This window comes from Pezoporus flaviventris, unplaced genomic scaffold, assembly GCF_033815535.1.
Source record: "Pezoporus flaviventris isolate CSIRO_AGI_PZ_B2104156 unplaced genomic scaffold, CSIRO_AGI_Pfla_v1 ptg000002l, whole genome shotgun sequence".
Lineage (NCBI taxonomy): Eukaryota > Metazoa > Chordata > Aves > Psittaciformes > Psittacidae > Pezoporus > Pezoporus flaviventris.
Window position 1 is genome coordinate 3721566 of NW_026892550.1, and position 17424 is coordinate 3738989.

Below are 17424 nucleotides of genomic sequence, written 5' to 3' on the forward strand. Positions count from 1 at the left end.
AATTAACTCACTGAAATAAATACAGCTGTCAAAGCAAAAAAGGGTATTGTGGAATTTCCACACACAATAAATCATTACCCCTTCAATGGACAAATGTTAGAATTAATAAAACTGAAATGCATGAAGCTGACATGCCACTACACTGAATCTAAGCTTTGTTTTTATAAAAGTATGACATGAAATGCATATCACGATGATGTCTGTGCATATAATTGCTATCAATTAAAAATATTAACATAAAACTGAAGAACAAAACCCGAACTAACAGAAAAGAAAGATGATATTTTTTTCTTCTGAATGCATAGTACTACATACATGTGCAGTAATATGTGCAAAAACCAAAATCTAGGGAAAATCTGCTATACCTGTATTTAATTTTATCTCCACAAAATTAAATGTTACAAGATTGTGGCCTAATTGCAACATGACGTGGTATTTTCATCTTATGCAAAATTTTATTGTGGGCAAGGGGAAAACAGCAAGATGTTTCTCATTAAAAAAAGTGCATGATTGCTGCTGCAGCTGCAGCTTTGGCTTCTTTTCTTAGCTTGAGCTCTCAGAGGGCATAGAAAAGAACACTAATAGGCACTATGGCCCCAAACTTATCACCTCCTAAATATGAATGGAAAATTTAGACAGGAAGAAAATAAGACTTGGTTTTTAGTAAAAAATTTTCACTAAAGAAAAAATACACATTCAGTTATACAGTTAAGCCAAATTTTATATATATATATATATATATATGATTATATAGTTAGTGAACCAAATTCTAGAAAAGAAAATAATGACTTTTCAGTAATTCTGAAAATATCCAATTTCCATTTTCTCCATTTTCAATGAGCTTTTCTGATCAGTCTTCTTTTCACCAGGAAAGCCTCTGTGATAAAGAACTATGTAAGCAGAAGTTCAGCTCCCACAAAGGAAGAATTCTGCCATGTAATTCTTTAGGATATATACACATGTATACAAAAAAAAAGTCCATCTAGATAGCAGTAATATCCACAGTATAGATTATGGAATAATATAAGAAAACTTGGAATCATGAACTCTCAACTCCTCACCTTTGCTCTGCTCATGAATTCATTCCTCCTGGGATGAGTGGAACAGTATCAGACAGTCAGAAATCCGCCAAAAGTGGGAGTTCTGCGAGACTGAACAAAAAGTTGATTTGTGAAGCGAAAATAACGAAGGAGAAAAAAAATCTATAGGGGAGTTGTGAAAATTGAGGGGAGGGAGGGTTTTCTGCCTTTCTTTTTCTAAATACAAGATAAACTTCTTGACATATTTTCCTAATTAAAACATGCAATAAACTAACTCTTAAAGGCATGACAAAATAAAGCACTACAAACACTGGGGTGGAAAATGGAAAAGAATGAGCCACAGATAAACAGAGATAACCACAGCTCTTAACTGTGTACTGGAAAGTGCTCAGTGTTACAATGGTAGTTTATAAATTTGAATAGAATGGAATTCAATAGTGTATTAAACAATAAAAAAGCAACTGGAAAATAATAAATTCCTTAAACACTGGAAACAAAAATTTTAATAGTTTGAATAATGAAACGTCAATAAGTTTTATTTAGATAGAATAAATAAATTCTTGTCCTGTATTAATGTATCTTCTAACTCCAGTGATTAATATTCTAGAGAAGGAACATCTTTGTTAGTTTCATTATGCTACAGTGTGAAAACCAGCCACATGCATCCTATTATTATCCTTCCAGGACACCCTCAGCCAAAACAGAGGTCTGAATTATGCTCTGAATATTTACAAGGTTAAAAAAGCAAGCATGCTTTAAAATTTATATTTCCTAACAAATAAAAAAAAGATGAAAAATTTTAAAATGCCATCGTCTAGAAAATCCCCAAAAGGCAGACACATTTTTTCAGGAATTAAACAGAATTATTTTGTATATAATTTAAACTCTGAACCCATTGCTTACTTACTAAATTTGACCTTGGTGCTTAGCGATAGCAAAAGATGTAATATCTCCTTTGTCCGTTCATTATAAACACACATCAAATATTGCAGAGGGAGCATCTGGTTTTAAGAGGCACTTACTTTAGAATGACAGACTCAGACAAGCAATGTACTAAAGTGATACATTTTGATTTCTATTACTGGCCTTCACAATTATCATCAGTTTCTCTATAGTGTGTTTTTCCTATTCTGCCAAACAAACCGTATTTCTGTTAATTATATGACTAAATTAGTCATTCCAAACTTAATACCTCTTAAAGCCATCAGCAGATGTTCCCTTTATAGTCACTCATGTCATTCTATAAATGATTGAAAAGGAGACGTTAAATGGAATGCTATGAGTAAATGCTAACTTTGGCGTTCTTCTTGTCGAACTTTAGATATCTAACAGCATAGCATCTGGCCTCAGTCAAATGGGCTGTCTCCATATACAGTGACACTTCCAAAAGGAAATTCATCCTATTTAAAAACACAAAGAAGAAACAATCCCATTACACTCTTCACTGTCTTTAGAGGCAGCCTGATTATTTAGCCCAAGCAAAATTGCTACATTTTAAATTGCAAACTGGTGAGATTGATGCTGTTAGCTGAATGTGATGAAAATCTGCAGGTCAGATTTAGTTCTTGGCTTCAGATGATCTTGTTTTATGTTTTAGTGAGATCAGAAACCTGCCCAATCTTGCAGGAGAGGTGATTCTGTGTGGTCATTAATACTTGTCTGAGCCCCTTCTACAGGTGGCCTCCCAGTCAAATGACACAGTCATATCGAGTCAGAGATAAATATTCTTAGACTGCTGATGCTAATTTTGAAGTCAAAAATCAACATTAATAAGGTTACCTCATTTATGAGATCAATGTAAGTACTTAATGCAATATTTTTAAACATGGAGGGAACGTAAAGAGCAGAGAAGCAATGGAAGGAAAAGGGATTTACGTGGACTTTTAGCCACATCCTTTATAAATACTATGTCTTTTCTGTTCTTTTCTCCATCAATCTGTAGCACAATTTACTACTGTATGAGTCTGCAGGAGGAAAAAAAATTAATATTACTGTTTTGCCTCTAAATAGCTATCAGCATGTTCTTTCTCTATAAATCCTGGTGAGATCCCTGGTGGTGGCATAACTGTTAACAAATACAGAAAGTGATATGGAACAGCTCCATTTCCCCAGCATATTAAAACTACAGTTGTCAGCATTTAATGTCTCTGATATCCTTAACCCCCTACAAGCTGTAGAATTAGCTAAAGCTTTGCCTCCAGGTATCCCATCAGGATGCTCCAATACAGAGATTTACATTTAGTGTAACTCTCTAGGAGTAAAATATCTTTTTTGACATACTTAATGCGTCATAATAACTGCAAATTTATTGTATCAAGCATTAACCACTTTCTCTTTCATACATGCCTGGAGCAAGGAAGAAACATCACTATTACCATAAGTTTGCTACACTGAATGAACAAATATGCAGAAGCCTTACTGCAGACTTCAATCATTTACATTATTTTTAAATGATATCATTTTAAAATATATTCATTTTAGGGTCATAAATGAGAATGGAACAGATGGTTAGAGCTTAATTTAGAGTAATTTGTCTATTAAAATACACTGCATTGCCAGTGAGTCTCCATTATAACACTAGCTCGTTACAAGAGAGTTGTAATTTATGGGGTAGATGGAAAGGTATTGGACCTTTAGGAAAAGTTTACAGTCTCAGATGATTCACTAGGAGAAGGGAACACAGATGAGCATTTCAATACAAGATTTTTTGAAGAAAAAATGGGAACACCAAGAAAAACCTGAATTAAGATTTATGGTCCTTTCAGACTTTCCAGCGTTTCTAGACATTAAGGAGATTCACATCTACAAACAAAAGGACCATCTTTATATAATTTTATTCACGGATTTCTTAGCACTGATTTTGAACTGCTTATCAATGCTTCACATAGCAACAATAAAGACATTTTTATGAGTAATTCCTTAGAAGTATTTTAAATGAGCAAATAATACATTTTAGAATTCATTATTGCATTGTTCTTGGTGTTAAAAATCTATTTTAATGATTATTTTTTTCTTTTTAATACAAAAGCTCAATAAGGCTGTTAATGTTCTTTGTATTAGAATTAATTTTAGGTTCATTATATATCTTAGGGGAAAAGGAATGAGAGACAAGGAGGCAATAACCACACTTGGGTTAATTAAAGCTAAGGGTAATTTTGGGGACTTTAAAGGAACATAGAATATAGAAAGTGTAAGTTTCTTTCTGAGAAAATTCACTGCTTATATAGTAAAACCAAAATTCAGTGAAATAAATCTTTGGGGCATTCACATACCTTCCACATGTCTAAGTTATTTTTATTCCAAGAAGATCCATCTGTTGTAATGGGAGCACCAAAAACTTTTGATTAATGCTTAATGGTTGTTCGAAAAATTGTGAGTAATTGCATAGCTACAAACAAAATGATGCAGAAAATAATACTAAATCTATTATGAAACTTTTAACACATAACTGTACACACATGCACACACATTCATTTAAATATATATCTGTATGTATGCATGTAACTTCTCATATGTTCATGTTTAGTTCTGGATTAGCATCAATAAGAAAACACTGACAATGATTAAACATACGTAAAACCTGCAGTATCATGGAAATCCTATAAGTATTTAATTGTGACAAAATGTTAGAATAATTATTTAGGGATGGTGCTGGATCAACAAGTTCACATCATAGAATTGTAGAAGTGTTTGGGTTGAAAGGGAAGGAACTTTAGAGATCATCTAGTTCCAACCCCCTGCCAAAGCAGAGACATCTTTCACTAACCAGGCTGCTTAAAACCCCATCTAACCTGGTCTTCAATGTTTCCAGGAATAGGGCAGCCACAGTTACTCTGGGAGTCCTATTCCAGTGTCTCCCCACTCTTGTAGTGCAAAATTTCTTCCTAATATCTAATCTAAATTGACCCTCTTTCAGTTCAAAGCCATTACCCTATCACTACAAGTCCTTGTTAGAAAGTCCATCTCCAGCTTTCTTGTAGCCCCCTTAGGTACTAGAAGCTGCTCTAAGGTCTACCAGAGCCTTTGCTTCTCCAGGCTGAAGCCACACTCTCTTGGCCTGTCTTCATAGGAGAGGTACTCCAGCTTCATGGCCTCCCTTGTACTCCCTCCAAGAGGTCCATATTCTTCTTATGCTGGGGGCTCCAGAGGTGAACGCAGTACTCCAGGTGGGATCTCATGAGAACAGAGTAGAGGAAGAATCACCTCCCTCAACCTCCTGGTCATACTCTTTCTCATGCAATCCAAGACATGGCTTTCTCAGCTACAAGCACATATTGCAACCTTATGTTGAGCTTATAAACCAACCTCCCACAACCCTGAGGAAAAGCAGTCCACACATCCCACCTCCTAAATGAGTGCTGTGATCACAAGCACCTGGCTAGTTTAGCATTCTCCATCTTGCTTGTTGAAAGATAAACAAGCAATGCAAAATTTGCTGTGACTAAAACAGCTATGGTTCTCTAGCTAGTGGTTTGAGAATTATTTTAATGTGACATATAAATGTGATGTGTCATGCAACTTTGATGTATCAAGCATTAACAATTTTCTTCGGCGTAGGTGCCTGGAGCAAGGAGGAAACAGAAGTCTAGGACAGAAGAGCCCTAACTCTGCTTTGCTCCCAGTACCAGTTAAGTATTTTTTCCATGGCTGTATAATGGCTGAGAAATATCCACATATCCAAAGACAATTTCTGATTGAGATATTTTAAAGTTAGATTAGTGATGAAGACCCGCTGTGCAATATCTAATTTTCCAGTCTTACATGCAAGTGTTTTATTTGATGTAAACAAAGTACTCTGTTTTCCAAAATGAGTGCATAAATTAAAGCTTTGCTCAGTTTAGAACCTCACACACAAATATTATTAGCATGAAATGGAAAAAGAAAAAAAGAAATAAAAATCCATCTTACATAACTACAGCTTGGTTTTAAAACAAAACAGTAACTAAATTTCACATAATAGTAGTTTCAGTTGGTAACAAGAACCTCATCTCCTGGATAACACAGAACTAGGAAAGGGAAAGAACAAGATAACAGTATATGATTTCCTCTTCTCATATTACCCTGAAGCTTGCCAAATATGTATCTTCTCAAGCCTGTTCCAAAACCATGAATAAGTGTTCCCATAGCTTTAATCTAATTTATAAAATATATTTTATAAATATCAGCAGATATATTTTATCTTTTTGTCAAATATCCAACCAATTACCGAAGTGTAAGGCATGGCTGATGACATCTGGTGTTACAGTAAGAGAAACCATTTGCAAAATTTTCTGTGTAGTATCAACTTCAAGTAGAAATGCACAAATAAACACAAAGAAAGCCCAAACATCAGAACTTGATGTACTGAAAGAAAAAAAAAAAGCAGTTTACAATGGTTATGAATAAAATTTCAAGTCACTTCTTATGTATGCATAAACTATTTTAATAAGATAATGACAAGAACTAATTCTTGAAAGTGTATAAAAGGCAAAACAGCCAAAACTGTAGTCATGTATCTTAGCGCAATCTTTTTAGAATTAGATCATAACCCCCAGCTGGTCTCCTAAAGCATCCCTTCTACCCTGATTTTTTTATAGAAACAGATTTTCTTCAGTTTATTCTAAGTTGGTCATATGAAAGCAAGCCTCTGTCACAGTCCTGAGTCTCCCCTCTTGACTACAATGGTAGCTGAAGGTAACCAGCTGAAACTTAAACATCAAACTTCTGTGTTTCTGAAGTTCTGTGAAAGCAATTTCACCCTATTTATAACGTTATTGTGTTATGTGTCTTCCTTGCAGTATATCCACATACTAGCTTTAAACAGCCATTTTATTATGGCATGAATCACAGAATCATAGAACAGTTAGGGTTGGAAAGGATCTTACGATCATCCAGTTCCAACCCCCCTGCATGGAGTTCAATGCAAACTATTTCACTCTACCAGGAAACTGTCCTACTCATTTAGTCCTGACACTTGCACACGCAGGGCTCTGACTTTCTGCAATGTGATGCTTAGATGTGTTGCATTCTTACCTGCAAAACAGTATCTTCCATCCTAAATTGGAACTTTACTGACTTTGGCAACTATTGGATATAATATGTAGTCCTCCTTTAGATGGACCACACACACATACATATATATGCATATATATATATAAATATTCTTGTATCACATAAGCTTCTACTTAAAGACTAAATTCAAGTAAAATTTTCAAGCAGTAATTGTGCAATAAACAGAGGAGTTCTAGCTGTATGGCAGACATAAGCTGTAGTTGTAGCTATTTTAATGTTCTCCTAGATTTTAAGACCTATAAAAAGTCTTTGTACACAATCAATACCAAAATGAGACACTGTTCCTTTAATAGTCTCATCAAATATAATTTCTTCCTTCTTAAGAAAATCCTTCTAGATCAAAGATCATATTGGGCGTTTGTCAAATATCACTTGCTATCTCTTTTCCTAGAAGGTGGTTCTGTATATAAGGAGACATAATGACCGTGAAGAGCATTAGCCTACTTTGAGAAAGAATGAAAATATCAATACCAGATGATACATTTAATGAAAAATACATTCTGTGAAATGAGCTTGGTATCATTCTATAGCAAGAATAAGTCTAGTCAAAACTTCAACTGTGTGAAGATTAAATGCATTTAAGCTCATTTCACATATACACCTTTATTCAATTAATGCCTTTGAGGCACACAGAGATCCTCAGATGAAAAATATGGTATGAGAAAGTATTTTGTATGTGCAAAAATACTTTGACATTATCTCAAAATTTCCAGGATTCCCAAAAGAAAACTCTGGCAGCTGACAATACTCTATGAGATTTACTACATTGCCTGCAATAAAAGCCTTGGCAGTCTGGCTTCAGGAAGGGTCGCAAGGATGGCCTCGGTCATCACAATAATGAACCCAGCCATTGAAAGTCTACAGGGCTACACAGATACATGCTGCATGCCAGGATCCACACTATTCAAGGATACCCTCTGGACTGGGTGAACTTTTAGAATCATAAAATAGCTTCAGGATGAACAATGAAAGGATTAGTACTAATCCTTTATGCTAAAAAGTGATGCTGTGAATGGATACAAACCCAAAGCCATTTGTTTACCAATTAAATATTCCTCCCCTAAAAAACAGTATCCTATGTATTCCTTCATTCCAAAGGTATCTAGAAATGAATCAAGTACAGACACATTCTAAAGGATGGAAATGGAATTTCCCTACTCTTATTTTTGGCCTCCCTGGAAGATTCAGTGTTGCAGGGCTATTAATTGTGGAGCATCCTTTCGATGGGTATTGAAAAGTCATGGTTTTGTTTGGTTCCAAGCTTGCAAGCAACTATAAATAAAATTCCCTGCTCTTTTCTTTACAAAGTAACCACACTTTAAAGAGTGGCAATAATACAAGAGCTGTAACACAAATGGTTTCTAAAAGTAATAATAATTTTTATAAGTTTAATAGAAAATCACTTTTCTGTATCTTACTGGTAAAAGTGATGGTTCCAGACGATTAAACAAACCATGTGTAAATATTCAGAAAGATTTTATAAATTGGAAAGTTTTCTCTTAGCTAAAGCCGAGATTTTACTGTTTGTGTAGCAAATAAACAATACAATTTACTCTCAAAATCTCTTAGAAAATAGTCCGGCTAATGTCTCATAGAAATAATTTGAATGTGAGACCAGTAAAGAACTTATTTATTCAAGTATTACTTTCCAACTGCTAAGTAATTTCAAAGCTACATTTTTCTTATCAATCTGCTCCATAGCTTGTATCTTAAAACATTTAGCTTACAAAATCCTTCCTTTACAGAGACAGACATTAAGATTCACAGGAGCACATATAGCTCCCAGCTAAGGTTATCATCTCCGCCTCAGATTTTAGTTATAAAATAATGGATGCCAGGGTGCAGCAGGGCCAGCACTCCCTTAGCCTGAGTACTGAGAGCATTAGAGGGGCCCCATGAGGGTTCATAAGGCGGGTATCATCCCACTGCCAGGGAGCAGGGCAGGCTGTGGAGCAGCTGAGGCACCCCCCAAGCCCCGTGCATCGAGCATTTCCCTTGGGATGGAGACAGGGACAGGATGATGCCAGCCCACAGGTTGAGCCCAGCTCAGCAGGACCCAAGGTGATGAGGGCAGAGCCTGGAATTGGCATCCTACAGCATCACTGGGGCAGGGGCTGATGGGCCTGGGTTGAGCTGAAATAAAGTCCTGGACCCATGGAGGAGGGTCCCAGGTGAGGCTGCTCACCTCACACATAGGTCCATTAACACCTACTGGTGTCCTCTTGGCCCTGGCAGTGTAAATAATTCTTTTTTAAATGAATAAAGTAGTAGAAGTATAGGAAAAGCAAAATCCTGTTAGCAAGAGGAAGGCTTTAAGTGTTGCAAGTTACCTAAACAGAAATTTTTCTTTGTCCTTGAAGACACCTCTTTTCTAACCAGGGTTAAAAATTGAAGTTCTAACACAAGACTATGAGCCAAAGCTTTGAGCTGAGCATAAATAGTATCATTAGTCACAGCTATCTCCCCAAATAAACCTTGCTATTTTCTATGCACTCAAAAATTGGTGTAGTCCATTACTGAACTTACTTACATTGGTTAAGTGCTTCTGTTCCAGGCACTTGAAACGAGATTAAGCATCATTTTCATCTAGTGACCTGAAAATACATTTTCCACCCAGTTCTTGCTAAAGCCTTCAAGCATCAACCTACACACTCTTTATGACACTTGATGTTTCCCTGTAATGTACATCCCTCTAAAACATGTTACAGTGCTCTGAATCAGCCCTGAAGAGCAAAGATAATTGAGAAAGCCAGCATAAAAAATACATAAATTCTCAATATGTTGTGCCCAATACACAACCCATAAAAATTATTGAGAGTTTATATTAATGTTTAAGTTTTCTGTTAATAGCAACATCAAATACATCAGAAAACTTTATATATTCAGTATTGGACATATAATTTTAAAACTTTAAGGTGTTTTCTTATATTTGGAGAAAATTCATTTGAATGACAACATAATTTGTAAGTCTTAATTCATTCCTGAGGAGAAGAGCAGCAGTCACACTTCACTCACTTTAATACAAAGTTTGTGCACAGGTGATTAACTCTTAAATGCTTCCAGGGAAAAAAGGAAATAACAGTGGGTTTTCCTTTTCTCTATAGGCTACAAGAACATCACTGAGATCCAGGCAACACAATAGTATAAAAAATAAGTATTTGTTCAAGTGTGAGAAAATTAATTGAAACATTCTTAGCAGTTTTTGTGCATGCAATTTAGTACCTTCATAACTGTGCTAGCTGGCCAAATCTTAATTATAAGGAAGAACCTTGCTAAAGGAACACTTCAGGTTAAGGAATCTGCCAGTCCCATCTCTGCATGGTCTGACTCATGTATGTTTTCAAGCTATAGTAGAATATACATAAGGACAATGGGGGCATCTAGAGGCTTCCTTTTTGTTTGAGATTTGGGGGTTTTTACACCTCTGTTTTTTAATAGAATTCCAGCTGCCAGGTTTGTGCTGAAGTGCTCAAAATTTGAGAGCTGAGATGTCTCTGCACCTACCTTATGTCTTATTTTCTGATTCATCTTGCCTGCCAGGCAACCCTGACAATATACAAAGCAAAGACAAAAACTGGCAAGCCTCTGGAGGGTAGAGTATTTCTTTGGGGTGTACTTCATACACAATCAGACAGATCAGAGCATCTACCTCCTTGCTATCAGAGCTCTCTAAGCCAAATTTATTGATTTGATGATAAATAACCCATCTACTTCTGACTTACCAAATTATCATGTTAAACATCTGTGCTTTATCAGCCTCTGAATGAAAAATGTTACTCTTTGGGTTTTTTTGACTATAGTTTGCTGTATGTGCTGTATATTATACGCAGTATTTAATCAGGATGTGGCTGAGCACAAAGGCAGACCACCTCTTTGTTTTATCCTGCCCATATGCACCAGAATGCAAATTATGCTGGAGTCAATAATACACAATTGTCAAATAATAGTAAACATGTTAGAACACATATGGAGAAACCTATATCTCACTGCTTCCTGAAAAGTCCTTGCTGTACTACATCCCATTTCAGATATACTAGTTTAGCTAGTTCAAAAAAGCTATAGAACGGCAAGACTGCATGGTTAGCTGCATCCTGATTATAATACTTCTAATTCCTCACATAGCCGTTTGGCCTTAGTTTGACTGAAACCAGGGCTACATTTATATGCATGTGTGAATTGTCTTCTGACCACAGTTATCTATAATGGACTACATGGAACAGAAATTCAACTTTATGTTTTCCTTAATAGCCCTCTGCAGTTCTTGACTTTCAAGATATCTGTCTGTGCATCTCGTCCAAATATTTGTCCTGCAGATGAGAGCCTACCCTTTACAGCACATTGCACATTTGGTCTTCTCAAAGAATCAGTGATTTTTCCTCTGTACCTTGCAATACTAACAGTTCATGAACAGCATCCAGATTTACACTAACCTTGCCAAAAAATTATTCATGTAAAGATCATCATAACAATAGATCCAATTCAAGTATTTCTAAACCTCTTTGCTTTGTTAGGGCTCAAGGTCAAGAAACAAACATTCAAGTTCATTGAAAGTCTGGGCAGAAGAGCACTGAGGGACTGAAGGTCAGCAAGTGCTTATCTCCTGTGAAACTTAATCCAGAGAGCCACAAGTCTCTCCATTCAAACTGAATTCCATCTTTCTTGAGTTCTTATAATCAAGCTCAAGCTTATCTTTTTTACATCCCCAGATACAGCATTCTTGCCCATTGGCAAATTTCAGACATTATCTCAGCTTTTCAGATGACATTTCCACAGATTATTATGCTGCAAAGCCTTTAACTTCTAGCGTTCGTGGTCTCTCATGTGGATATCATCCAACACTTAATCCCTTCTTACAACCTCCAAGGAATTGGAAATATCAATAGAATAGCCTGGAGCAGGTTCTGGAAAATTTCTCCAGTCTCTGAAAATATGGCTCACAAAAAAACCCTAAAAACCAAGCAAACCTCCCTGCCCTCATCAGCTGTTTATCCTGATGGAACAAAGGTAGGTATTTGTTTCTACAAAGGCGAGTGAAAAAAACATCCAGCCTAATTTATGGACCATGAGCTGATGAATATCACATAAAGACTGATGACTCGAAACCTAAACAAATGCTTTATTTACAAGGGGGTTACAGCTTCAGCTATGAATCCAGAAACATAAAGATTGACTTCCCGCTGCTTCTTGCAGACTAAAACTTCCTGATCCTTATCCAGGCTCCTTACAGTTTCTTTTATTGCCTTTTAAATACTGCTTTTTCTGTGTCTTTTTCAAGTGTTTGATAAGTTTTTGGAACTACAGGTTACTGGAATGTAGATGATGTAAACCACATTGACACTGCATATACTTAACCATCACAATCCTTCCCAGATGATAATCTTCAAAAGGTTTAATGTCTGTGATGTTGTCAGTGGGAGTCACACAGTTATTTATGTCTACAAACTATTAGGTGGCATCTTCATAGTTCTTTATATAAGTTTACCTTTTACATTTCCCCTGCACAAAGCCAAGTGATATCCAAGACTCTTGGTGTTTTTTTGAGGCCCTCTGGCCACTCTTCTGCTATGGTTTTCAGTCTTGCAGAGACATCCTGGAGCACTGATAATATTAGCTCATGTTTCATTGCACTCTCCAGGTCCTGACAAGTTTGCCTTACACTGTATTTCCACCATAAATGGCTTTTAGGAGCAAATTTTATTCTAACCTCACAGCACAGAAGTTACAAAAGCAGGTCTTGTAATCATTCAGGTACACTTGGTAGTGCTTTTATATAGCCTTTTTATAGTGGCTTTGAGGTAAAATTAACTCAAATTATGCAGTTATTCTAGATGCATTTTTTAAAGCATATTAGGTATCTGCTGGCAACAGTTTTGGTCTGCCAGTTTTAGATGAGTATTTTTTCCTAATTTGCCATTGAAAATTATGGTTTCACTCTAATTTTCTGCATTTTAGGTTTGTGGTCATGATAATGGTTTTTTCTTTAAAAAATCTGGGTTCTGAGTGCTTGACAGTTTACTTGAAGGATTTCTCATCAGTTCCAGACAGCTGCAAGGAAAATGTCAAGGGTTGAAATGACACATTTTCTGTAGGCAGCTACATCCATCTTTATTAGCTACAACAACGTTAAAGACATTCTGTGTTTTTGTAGTTTTACAGACTGTATGAGGAGCTATTTCTAGTTTCATCTTGCCTCTAGATGTACCATTTCCTTGGTTTTCTTGTCTGTTGGTTCATGGGCTTCTTACCAAGAGTCTGTATTTGTCCACCGGCTCCTGAATGAATTTATTGTAGATGACCAACACTTGGCCTCACTTCTCCAGTCTAATGTTGCCGTTAACTGGTGTTCTTGGCATTAAATTGCATCTGGCTCCATAAACCAGTGGCAATTGAACTTAACCAATGGTCTAACAGCATAGTTGCAAACATAGGAACAGAATCATTGGCATTCTTCTGGAAAACTTCATCCTCAGCACCTCTTAGTCTTCTAAAGTTACACTGAAGTTATCCTTCACTTTACTAGAAATCTTTACAACCCTGCTGATGTTAGTTATTTTTTTCCATCTTGAGACAGCATGACTTTAGAGGATAAAGTGATTCACTTCCCCACACACTGGTTTTCATGCCTAAAGATAGAGCATTTTTATTTTTGCCTTTTTGCACAGTTTTCCACATAATGTGGTGGAATAATGCCTGTATTTCAGGTCACCTGTTTCCTTTTTTCATTGTCATGATTCTCCTTTGCATTCTGAATTTATTATCCATGTAATTATGTTGGTATTAATTGTTATTTTTTATAAATTCACTATCTTGACCCTTTTACTGGGGTTTACTGTTAATATTAAGTTGTCTGGAATGACATATCTTGTGTACCTGAGAGCATTCCTTGCAGAGATACTGATTACCTGATACAATACCAATGAGTTATTAGATGATTGGACATGCTGCATCCACACAGGATGGACATGGAGCCTAGACTTGAGAACTTTGGAGACTGCCTTTAACTGCAGTATAGATGTATATAGACACACATGCTTGAAATCTAGGTCCTACAAAAATACCTTTGCCTGCCTTTTAGGTATTTGTCCAGATAATGACATGTTACTGACTTATCCTTCTCATATTTTCCTTAATTTTCCCATCTTTATCCCTCATTGTCTTTGCAAAGAAACCAAACTTTGTTGTTCCCTGTTATCTGAGATTTCATAAATTCAGGAATAGTTGAGGCAACTGTAGAGGAAACAAGTATTATGCCTAGTAGAAGTACACTAAATCAAACTTACATACATGATGAATGTTTCACACAACATTAGTTTTCAATGGATATATATCAGAGGTTTATTCCTCTGTACTCTATCCTTAAGAAAATAGAGTAACTCTTCACCGTGTTCAATTTTGGCTGCCACAGGTCAAGAAGGCTGAAGTTGAGCTAGAGATTATCCAGATGATATTAACAATAATAAACAGAAATCTGGGGTAGCTGTTAGTCTTAGTCTTGTTCTGTTTTACATCTGAGCAATAAAAAAAGAAGAAGCAATAACTAAAAACTGTCCAAACACCTCAATATTTATTGAGACATCATTACTAAAATTCATGTCTTTTTCATCTTTTTCTATGCCAAAGAGAATTTACATTTCTTTATGGAAAGATAGTATTAGGGGTCATAAGTGAGAGTTCTTGCCAGAATTATCTTAACTACAATTTTTATTACAAATCTTTAGAAATGTTTACTTTCATATTTCTCATGATATACATTTTGTAGCATTATACCACATTTTATATAGTCTGTAATCACAACAAAGGCAGCTCAAAGGTAAACATATAATCTAATCAGGATATATAATAGAAATATTTCCTGTGAAAGACTCGAGGAAGAGAAGGAAAAAGCAAGGACATGAAATATTATGTGATGTCAAACACTCAAGCACAAGAATTGAAAAGAGAGCAACTGTGCGAATTGTTCCATTTCGCAATCATTCAATTTTGGACTGCAGAAGTGCCTAGAGCAGTTACAATCAGTGATTCTCATAAGGAAAATGTAGCACCAGCAGCCTCCAACACACATCAAATGTAACATGAATTGCAAATGGCAGGCAATTTCACAAAGTAGTTGAGATGCAGGAGTACCTAAATCATGCCATTATCATTAGTGGCTTAAGATTACTCAAAATCTGTTTGCAGTCTAATTTTTAACTCTTTCCTATTTCTTATAGTAAGCAATTTTTAAATGTTTAAAAATTTTCCCTCTTGGTAAAGCTGGCTCTTACTGATCCAGCACATATTCAGCTTTTCATATCCTTAATTGTGGCACTTCTGAAGCCAAGTTACCACAACACTCTTGTACAGTTCCATATTTGATACAATATTCAGGAGATAAAAGAAGTTTACCCACTTCTCTGCACAGAAACTTCTGGTCATTTCCAGTTTGAAAGAGACATCTTCCTGTGACAGTCACCAGCTCCTTACCAGACAGTAACATATGAGAGTCTCTAACAATCTAGTGTTTATATGTTATCTGAAGAAAAGACACATTTGTGTGAAAAAGAAGGAAAAGTTATTATAAAATAGTTCTTTCATTTCCCTTTGGGGAAAATCTTTCCTGAGGTCTGAGTTTTGTTTGATTTTGTCTACTTCATCCCTTCCTCTGCTCAAAAAAATATTTGAACAAGATAATTAGGCTTGAATACTTTTTTTGCGACATTACTGACTGGATAATAACAGAGAAAGGTTTCAGGTTGTGCTACGAATAGAATGAATTGTAGGATTGTAGTATTTCAAGATGGAAAAGACTTCTTAATTCATGTGCTCTATCCTTTTAATCAAGAGACAACTCTTTGTAAGCGAGGTCAGACTCTTGGATATTATTTTGAACTGTTTAGAGTGTTGTACCCTCCAAAACTTTCCTCATGACTGAAATTAAAGAACCAAAGTTTGATTTTGGGGTTTTTTTTTTTCATTCTCTCTTAAAGATTTTATTTACTTTAAAGTAAATAGTAGTCTCACTATCAAAGATGATATTTAGGCTACGTCAGTAAATAAGAATGAGAACACTTCTGCTAGGAAAAGAAATGATACATTTGTTTATCCACACATTCCTTTTGCTTTGTAAGTGTTCAAATACAGAACAACATGAAAAATTTATGGGTAAAACATTAAAATGAGCACATCTTTCTTTATAAGTTCACTTGGTAGAACAGAAGGGAAAGGTCTCAAACCCTTGTGCTTTCAGTTCTGTTAAGCAGATGTGTTCACTTATGATCTCCCACTTCAAAGATTTTTCTTTCAATATTTATATAAATTGCTGGAAGTTTTCTAGCTGCCTTGTACTGAGAGCTACTGCAAAATACATTTTGAAACATCACAAGAAAGAGGAGATGAATAATTTTCAATTTCGCTAGCTCCAAACTATGTCATAATGACTTTAACAGTGCAAGCATCTCTGGATTACCTCTAGCAGGGTAAGGGATGGAGGAGGGAAGATACTGGGTCTTTCTCTCTGTATTAACATCAGTGGAATCATCTGGAGTTCATCAAGTGTGAGTCTGTTTCTAGTATCAGTATTTTGAAACGTGCTTTATATATGGTATGAGGCTACTCAACTGGAGCATTCTTTTTCCTCAGCTCAGCCTCATCAGGAGAATAGAATACACTGCTAAGACCTTCACAGTTTTTCCCCTGCCATGTCCATATGACTTGTCCATCCACAGCTTCTTTCTTATGGCATCTGCCAGTGTCAGTGGGCAACAGCATTTCGGATTTCATGAGACAGTGCTCTGTAAAAGAACGAGACAATACTGTCATTTGCAGATTGACAAAATGTGTTTGCCTCATAAAGCCAATCCATTGCTCATATACATCTGCTCATCTAAGAGAAATGCTGGTATAAAGCATTTCCTGACAAACTCTAGACCATTGTGTACAAAATATAAATAAACTTGTGGTGGGACATAGCTAATACCATAGTTTATGGGAATTGGGTTTATTCACAGTTCCTCTAATCAGTTTGTTCTGTTAAAATGGTTGCATTGGGAAAATATCATAACTAAATTGAGGATATTAAAGGCTTTCTTAAAATCCTACAGATTTCACAGTACTGGAAGAAAGCAGATACACTGCAGTGGTAGCCAGGGCCTCTCCGCTCTACTGACACAGTAACATGGATCATGCTGAAGCTATGCTCCTGTCTGCATTGCACTCATCTGGCCTGAAATCCAATTTAGAGAAAACATCAAAACCAAAGCAGAATCCTTACTCTCCACCACCCCATGAGGCTCAGAAACCTTTTACCCCTCCGTTTCCTACCCATCAATATCCAATTTCCCCATCAGTTTCTTTC